This window comes from Durio zibethinus, chromosome 4 (assembly GCF_047325235.1).
Source record: "Durio zibethinus cultivar Kanyao isolate XHJ-2024 chromosome 4, ASM4732523v1, whole genome shotgun sequence".
Classification (NCBI taxonomy): domain Eukaryota; kingdom Viridiplantae; phylum Streptophyta; class Magnoliopsida; order Malvales; family Malvaceae; genus Durio; species Durio zibethinus.
Genome location: NC_143165.1, coordinates 14,366,536 through 14,376,354, shown reverse-complemented (window position 1 = coordinate 14,376,354; position 9,819 = coordinate 14,366,536). Strand labels below are relative to the sequence as shown.

Here is a 9,819-nt window from a genome sequence, read left to right as displayed (position 1 = left end):
TGATACTTTCAACTTTTCCTAAAAAAAAAACCTTTTTTTAAAAATTTATTCTTAAAGAAAATCAATACTTTCAACTTTTCCCTAAAAATATTTTTTGGAAACTTTAATTTCAAGGAAAATTGATACTTTCAACTTTTCCTCAAAAAACCTTTTTTGAAAATTTATTTTTTAAAGAAAATTGATACTTTTAACTTTTTCCTAAAAATATTTTTTGGAAACTTTAATTTCGAGGAAAATTGATACTTTCAACTTTTCCCTAAAAATATATTTTTTTAATTTTATTTAAAGAAAATAAAATAATAAAATGAAAATAAAAATAAAGAAAAGTAAAATAAAGATAAAAATAAAAGAATATTAAGCAATTCTAATCTAATAATAATAATAATAATAATAATAATAATAATAACAATGAAAAAAATGAAAAAAAAACCTGGGAACGGCTCAGCTTAGCGGTTCGGCTCGGCTCGGCTTGAGGAAGAAAAACAACTCGGAGACTCAGCTCGGGATTCTAACACACCAAAACCCTTTTTTAGCTTCTATTTCTTCTCTGTGTCTGTGTTTCTCTGTGTGTTTTCTTCTGTTCTTCCAGCACCTATTTATAGGGATTGATCAGAAGAGTTTCTGATTAACCCCAACTCTTTCTGGGATTTGGACTCAATCTTTGAATCCAATCCCAACTCTGCCAATTCCCAAATCACAGCCAAATTCATTCAAATTTTTTTTTCTTAATCTTAACCGAAAATTAATCAAAATAAAAAGATAAATATATTAATAGATAACAAAAAAAAATTAGATAAATAAAAGAAATAGATAAATAATAATAAAAAATAAAAGTAGATAAATAATACAAATATTAATAGATAAAAAAATAAAATATATATATTAAATAATGAAAATAAAAATAAAAACCCATTGGGGTAGCTAATTGGATCCTAAACTAGGTCCAATGGGCTTAAACCAAAATCCTATTGGACCAGGCCCAATGGGTTTGGGTTCGGACTAAATAGGGTGTTTACACTCATAATGAAATGTTATCATCTAATTACTTTATTAACAAGAAACTATCATCTTATTTAAAGACAATGAATAAAATCTAGAGATTAATAACATATATACTCTTTATTTTTTTATTCTTCACTTTCGGTGGAGACATCATTTAGTGGAGACCACGTTCTTAACAGGGACTTGAAACCCCGTGTAGTGAAAATTAAATAAAAGCTACAGCCTAAAATATATGCCAATTTGAACATCACCTTTATTAATAATCGTATAGTTATGCTTTCAATAATTGAATCCGATCCTAATATTGTAGACATCAACAAAATTTATTGAAGCCCTTCATTGTTTTCATTTGGTACTGCAGTAAAGTCACATGCTGCATGTGAATCTGTTTGTTAGACTTCACTGTTATTAATTTTATTTTATGCTCAACTAGTAGTAAATTAGTATTTGTTTTTATAAATCCGGGAATTTAATGGTCGGGAGAATTGGACTTTGTTGACCAGCCACAGTGGTTTCCTAGAAAGCATATCGCCACCACTGCCCTACTGACTCACAAAGTTCAAGCCGAAATACTAATAAAATTGCTCCTCTTCTCATTGTTCCCTGGAGTTTCTTATCAACTTTCCTCAAAGCAAACGTTTCTGGTTCCCTTTCTTATATTTGGATCTCTAGAAGTGGTGGAAAGAGTCCCCAGCAGTCCTCACAGCTTTATTAATTCCTAACTGATCAGGTAAGCTTTAAGAACAGCTCCTACTTAAATTGTCTTAATTATATGCCCTTTTCTGTGCCGCTAATTTTCTCAGCTACTTGATTTTTAGTGGAGTCCGAGTAATGGGTGTCGATTTATACTTGCTTTTTCCTTATGCCTTATTTTAATTATCTCCACGTTTATCGTTGGAGTGCTGGATTTTTAGTTCCAATTATCACATTCAACTTTTAGTAACCTCAAGCATAAAGAATGATAGTTTGTTGCATATGCTATTATAAATATTAGCTCCATATGAAATTTTGATAGATTTCACGCAATTCTAAATTATGATTGGTTAATCATATTTCGCAAACAATAGGTGATGTGCTCCGTGATTCATTTTTTGTGGATCTTGTATACTAAATCACTCTATGAATGTTTGTGATCAATTTTATTTAAAAGTTAACGCAAAAACTTAAAATATCGTTGAAAAAAATAAATATTGCAATGACTTTTAGTTGTTGTCATATAAACCATACACACGATAAAAGTCATTGTGTAAAATTTATTTTAGCAACAATAAATTTTGGTTACAAAAATTTTTTATTATGATTGCAAAAAAATTTGCACAATAATATTATTTTGGCTGCTAAATTTTTACATAACAAAAAAAATGTAATTGCTAAAAATCATTTTGTAATGACAAAATAGTGTTGTATAAACTTCATTTTAGAAACTATAAATTTTGGTTACAAAAACTCTTATGTAATAATATTATTTTGGTTACATAAAATATTTTGTAATGATTAAATGTCATTGTTTTAACTTTATTTTAATAACCTTATATTTCGGTTACAAAAACCTTTTACATAAAAATATTATTTTGGTTACCTTATAATATTTTGCAGCATAATCTTATTTAGTTTTTAATTACCTTTAGCATCATAATTTTAGTTGTTTCGATACATAATTCTAACAATGACTATAATCATTGAAAAATCTTTTACATATCTATTATTATCATTGGTAAAATTATTTTCGTAATATTTTTTATTTTTAATAGTAAATTTTATCATTGCAAAATTTTTAACACAACCAATTTAATTAATTGTAGTAACAACTATTATTGTTACATGAATATTTTTTAAAATTTCTTTATACTTTTTGCTCCAACATTATTGTTGCTAATCATAAAATCATTTCATTTATTATTTTACTTGTAAATATACCTTAAAAATGATTCAACTATATAAATTAATATTTTATTCTTTATTGTAGTAAATACTAATCCTAACATTTTATTTAAATACAATAATTGGTCAAAAAATAATGAAATTAATATTAACATAATAAAAATACATATTGTCATTAATTACAAAACATTTTACTTAAAGAACATATAACAATTATAATTTTTTAAACAGAGAGTACAATATAAAAACAAAATTGTAATTAAGTATACAAATAAAAACAAATGTCTAATACTTAAATGACAACTGCAACTGTATTCTTTTTTTTTTTTTTCGAAAATGTGTAAACAATATGTTTTTTCTTAACATAAATTAAAAAAAAAAAAAATTTAACTTCTTTGAAACCTCAAATTTTTGTCCGAACGCAACAATTTCAGCTTATGCAGTTTCATGATCTTTCTACAAGCAGTAGCGGTGTTCAATAGTAGACCTGGAATAGGCATTAAGTTAAGAATTTGTAGCAAAGCAAAACAAGATGCCTTTGTACTTTTTTATATGAAATCAAGTCAATCTATGTTATGTCGATAAAAATACATGAAGAAATAAATAAAGAATTTTATTATTAATAAATTATAAAAGTACAAAATTGCATAAACTATTATCTATTCTATGCCTACAGAACTAAGCCTCTAAGATATACATATATATATTTTATAATTTCATGATTTTTATTTATTATATCTAATTAATGATTTGATAAGTTAGATATGAATTTTATAATAAAATGAATGTCTAACATTTATGATATTTTTATTTTATCATATATGTGTCTCAAATTATATTATCATTACCACTTTTTTAGTAAAAAAGACACTTAATTATAAATTTTAAAATAAATTATGCATCTAAATGACAATTCAAAAATATAAAATAGCAAATAAAACAAGTGCATAATTGATTAAAAAGTCAAACACTCAAACTAAAAAAAAATTGAACCCAATATAGTTAAAATTCAAAACTATTCAAACTCAAAATAATCTAAAATCAAAACTTTTTGGATCCAAAAATCATGCTGAAATTGTTAATCTTGCATAAATCCAAAATTATTTTAAACTAATTTGAATTGCGCGAACCCTTCATGTGTAGAGGGGCAATTGATAGCAGCTTCCATTAATTTACTTGTATAATACAAATTATAATCTACAATCAAATAATACGGTTTTAATTTTGCTAGATATATATTAGTTTCTTTGGTTCTCAAAGCTATGGATATATTCATTTATTGTTTTTTTTAAGGGGCGACGGTAAGAGCGAGTGTTTTAAGTATTTCTTAATAATTTAACTTGTTCAATAACATACTTAGTAATCTCATATGATTTTACCTTGTTTAATTGAAATAAATATTGGATGTCATCTTTAAAAAAAAAAATCGAATGTTATTGCATAAAAAAAGTGATTGTACAACCTAACCTTGGAATTATAGAAGTTTTAATTTCCATCCCTAAGGTTGTGGTACATTTTACAATTTTAACGTGGTTGATAGTTGCTCACTTTGTTCTTCAACTTATCTTACATCTCACAAATTGCATAAATTTAGTATCCCAAAATCGAATTATGGTATATATATGTGTATGAGAAATTATCACATTTACTAAAGTAAAATTTTTAAACTTCACAAATAAAATTAATACGAAACATAGAATCTGTAACAACTTTTTTTTATTGTTGTATAAAAATATTAAAAAATAAATTAAGCAATGACAATTAAAATTCATTACAAATAAAATAAGTTTTTGCAGCAATAACTTTTTATCGATATAAATATGATAAAAATTTTTCTAACTTTTTTGTTGTTGTATAAAATTTTTTAAAAAATAAATCAAGCACTTACATTGAAAAATAATTGCAAGTAAAATAAGTTTTCACAACACAAATATTTTATTGTTACAAATGTGATAAAAATTTTCATAACAACTTTTTTGTCTTTGTAAAAAAATTTTAAAAAATAAATTAGGCAACTACATTGAAAAATCATTATAAATTAAACAAGTTTTCATAACAACAATATTTTGCCGTTACAAATATGATAAAAATTTTTGTAACAATTTTTTTGTCATTGTAAGTAATTTTTTAGAAAATAAAATTAAGTAGCGACATTGAAAAATTGTTGCAAATAAAACAAGTTTTCGTAACACTAATATTTTATAATTACAATGTAATAAAAATTTTTGTAATAACTTTTTTTGTCCTATAAAATTTTTAAAAAATAAATAAAGCAACAACATTGAAAAATCGTTGCAAATAAAATAAGTTTTCGTAATAATAATTTTTTATCATTACAAATATGATAAAAAAATTTTGTACCAAATTTTTTGTCATTGTATAAAATATTAAAAAAATAAATTAAGCAATTAAATTGAAAAATTATTGCCAATAAAACAAGTTTTCACAACAACTTTTTTTGTCGATACAAATATGATAAATTTTGTTGTAACAATTTTTTTTATCGTTGTATAAAATATTAAAAAGATAACTTAAGCAACAACTTCGAAAAATTGTTGTAAATAAAACAAGTTTATGCAACAACTTTTTTTGTCGTTACAAATATAATCAAATTTTTTGTAACAACTTTTTTTGTTGTTGTATAAAATATTAAACATGCAATTTAAGCAACTATGAAAAATGGTTGCAAATAAAACAAGTTTTCGCAACAACTTTATGTTACCGTTACAAATATTATCAAAATTTTCATAACAACTTTATATATCATTATATAAAATATTAAAAAATAAATTAAGCAACGATTGTGAATAATCATTGCAAATAAAATAAATTTATGTAACTATTATTTGTTTTTATTACAAATATGATCAAATTTTTTGTAATAAATTTTTTTGTCATTGTATAAAATATTAAAAAATTCAATTACACAATTATTATAAAAAGTCATTGTAAATATACCAATATTTCTCAACGATTTTTTTAGTGTTGCAAAATAGGATTGCCAAACGTCCATTTTTTTTGCTTTAATGTTAAAGCAATGACATATCGTTGCAGAACAAATTCACGTTAACTTATTAAGACATTGTGCTTACTATTAATTTAGCTTTTGCATTTTGATCTTATAGTCTTAATTTTTTCACTAGAAAATTGCACTATATGCATTAAAGTCTCTGCGTAATGACTAACTGTTGCAATTGAAATCCATTAATAATCATTGAAAGACAGTAATTAGTAGCTATGTTTTTCAAATACTGGGTCAAGATCTCTTACAACAAGGCATAATCACGAGAACTTAAGATTTTGGTGGTTGTCTGGGTTTGGCTCATGGGTTGATAATGAACAACGAATATATAGTTTGCCGTTGTAGCATAGAATTGAAATTTTTTTTTTAAACATGGCAATTTTGAACTAATCTATCAATATGGCAATTTTGATGCAGAGACATTCAAGCTAATACAATGTGTGACTTTGTTGGGCCAATCCTTGAAGTTATAAAGTTCATCAGCCGTCCAGCTATAAAATATCTTAATTACCGCAGAAAATTCAACAAATATGTGGATGATTTCAGACAAACTCAAGCAGATCTGCGAGCTACGGAGGCAGATATTCAACAACAATTGCAAGACGAGAATCATTTCGGGAAAAAGCGAAAGCAGGAAGTTGAAAGTTGGTTCAAGAAAGCAGAGAAGGAGTTCGGTCGTGCTCAATGTGTTGAAGCCAAAGTCCGAAAAGCAAAATAAATCTTTCGTCCATGTTTGGGGAAGCTTGTTGATGAAACAACTCAAGAACTTAAGGAAGTATATGCTAAAGGTCAATTCTCTGATGGCTTGGTGGTTATTGATCCCTCTATCGTAGCCGCTAAACTACCAACACCAGAGTTAGCAGGTGAGACTAATGCAAAAGAAGAAATTTATAACTATTTGGTGGGAGATAAAGTTGGAATGATTAGAATGTGTGGGATGGCAGGAATTGGAAAAACCACCATTATGAAACATGTCCATAATAGGTTGTTGGAGGAAACCAAGTTTAGCAAGTTGATTTGGGTAACTGTATCCCAAGACTTTCGATATTCGAAGGCTGCAAAACAACATTGCAAGTCAATTGAACGAAGAATTGTCAAATAACGAAGATATAACCACACGTGCAGGAAAGCTATCCGAAATGTTGAGGAAACAAGGGAGGTATGTGCTAATGATGGATGACGTATGGAGCAGCTTTTCTCTTGAGGACATCGGAATCCTTGAGCCAAAACCAGATAATGGATGCAAATTAGTGTTGACAACACGTTCAGAAGGGGTAGTTCGATCAATGAGTTGTAAGAAAGTCCAAGTGCTGTGTCTTTCTACGGATGAGGCGTTGCATTTATTTTTAAGCAAAGTTGGACAAGACATGTTGCCCAGTCCAACTTTAGAACCAATTATGAAAGATATTGTGGGAGAATGTGGTGGACTTCCTCTTGCAATTGTCACAGTAGCTGGTTGTATGAGGGGAATATCCGATCCTCTTCTCTGGGAAAATGCTCTGAATGAGCTGAGAGGTTACATCATCAGCATCCAGGATGTGCAAGAAAAAGTGTTTGCATGTTTAAAATTCAGCTATGATCATCTAAGACAAATAGACCGACATTGTTTTCTATTTTGTGCATTATATCCTGAAGATTATGAAATCAAAAAAGAAGAAATCATTGAATATTGGATGGAAGAAGGACTTACAGATGAAATGGGAACTAGAAAAGCAATGGAAGATTGTGGTCATTCTATTTTACAGAAGCTCGTAGAGAATTGTTTGCTAGAAAGGCTTGAGGACGCTACACATATAAAGATGCATGATGTTGTTCGAGATATGGCATTGGTTATCACAAAAAAACGTTTTTTGGTAAAAGCTGGTAAGCAGTTGGAATAGCTACCAAATGAGGAAGACTGGACTGAAGATTTGGAGAAGGTTTCTTTAATGGACAATTCCATATCTTCAATTCCTCCAAATATGAAGTCTCCAATATGTCAAAAGCTCACAACTTTGTTACTCTCAAGAAATTCATTGAAAGAAATTCCAGAATCTTTCTTTGGGCACTTTCCTAATCTAAAGATTCTTGATCTTTCTAATAATCCTCTTGTGAGTTTGCCGAATTCTATCTCTAATCTGGAGAATCTCAACGCATTGATGCTGCATGGTTGTGACAGTTTAGAAATTTTGCCATCTTTATCGAAGCTTCAAGCTTTGAAGAAATTGGACCTCAGAGGAACTTCAATCAAGGAAATCCCTCAAGGTTTGGAAATGTAGGTAAATCTTAGATATCTCAATCTTGGATTTACTTTGTGGTTGAAAGAGATCCCCGATGGATTATTGTCAAAACTGTGTCGTCTTCAGTATTTGGCAATACATCCAGCTTCAACAGGAGTGGAAGAGACAAGGGAATTGAACAAGTTGGAAGTTTTTGAAGGTTGCTTTAGTAACTTGGGTGACTTGAACACGTATGTTAGTGAGAGAAAAAGGCTTCATAAATACTTCATTGGGTGAGTTACGAGTTGGATTATGAGATTTTCGAAGATATATGTTATGAATCCAATTATTGTAAAATGGTTGGAATTATGGATTTGGATATTAATTCTGGAGATGGAATTATACTTCCATATGATATTCAGCAATTACAAGTTGTTGAGTGCAAAGGTATGAGAAGTTTAAACGACATTTGTGGATTGGAAAATGCAACTGATTTGAAGGAATGTACAATTGAGGAATGTGAGGAGTTGGAGTCCATTTTTTCATCGGGGTGTCAACTTCAAGCACTTGAATCTCTATATATAAATTTATTGGAGAATTTGAAGGCTATAGTTGGAGAGTGATCAGTAGGCACATTGTCCGCCCTAAAAAAAATCGAACTAGTGTGTTGTGGAAAAATAAAGAATTTGTTCTCAGCTAAGTGGCTTCTGCACAACTTGGAAGAGATCATTGTTTCCGATTGTGAGGAAATGGAGGAAATAATAGTATCAGAGGAAGAAGGAATGGGTACCATCAAATATACTGTTCCCACATTAAGGAAATTGGAATTGGTGAAGCTACCAGAATTGAAGAGCATTTGTAGTAAAAACGGAGTAATGGTTTGTGATTCTCTCCAAAGCATTGTTATAATGGATTGTCCAAAGCTAAAGCGGATTCCTCTGTATCTTCCCCTGCTTGACAACCTTGATAAGGAAAAACAATCTCCTCCTCCTTCTCTCGGGGAAATCCTCGTGCTTCCAAAAGAATGGTGGGAATCATTGGAGTGGGACCATCCCCATGCAAAGACTGTCCTTCTACCCTTCTTCAAGTTTTGGGATATAGGCCGATGGAAGCAAGCCGTTTGATGAAGCGTCTTTGAAAGCATAATGTGAGTCTTTTTTTTTTCTTTTTTTAATTATAGAATTAAAAATCTAGTTTCATCTTTTTTTTTTAATTTCATTTTTTCTGTATTTATAGCATAATAAAATATCAGTATTACCAGTCTTATGTGGTTTATCCATTTTGGTAGATACATACAGTGGGGAAGAAGGTTGCAGGCCCTATTGCTGAAGTTGAATCACTATCCAAAAATTTATTGCTTTCTGATTCTCATGTTATTTTCTTGATAATGTAATCATAAACCTTGATTTAGTTGTTTTTTCTTTTTCTTTTTTCGTTTCTTGACTTTTTCATTCCATATGTATATAAGGGTTAATGTGTATGATAAATTTGTATGTTTATATTTGCCTTTTTGTAAAATTTCCATGGTTTCGTATTAGTATTTGTTCCTAATCACAAAATAAAATGATTTATTTGAAAATTAGTGAAATTATGATATTTCTTACATTATATATAGAATTTATTTCAAGTAAATATTAAAAAAGCATGGATCAAACATAATTTTGCTCACCCAAAGATTTACTTGACATATGATTTCTTTTTTTTATCTGCATTAAA

At 28.3% G+C, this 9,819-nt stretch overlaps 1 pseudogene; it reads left to right on the top strand.

Moving 5' to 3' along the window:
- The first annotated feature begins 6,281 nt into the window (after positions 1-6,281).
- Positions 6,282-9,356, top strand: LOC111288052 (putative disease resistance protein At4g27220; annotated as a pseudogene).
- The last annotated feature ends 463 nt before the right edge of the window (positions 9,357-9,819 follow it).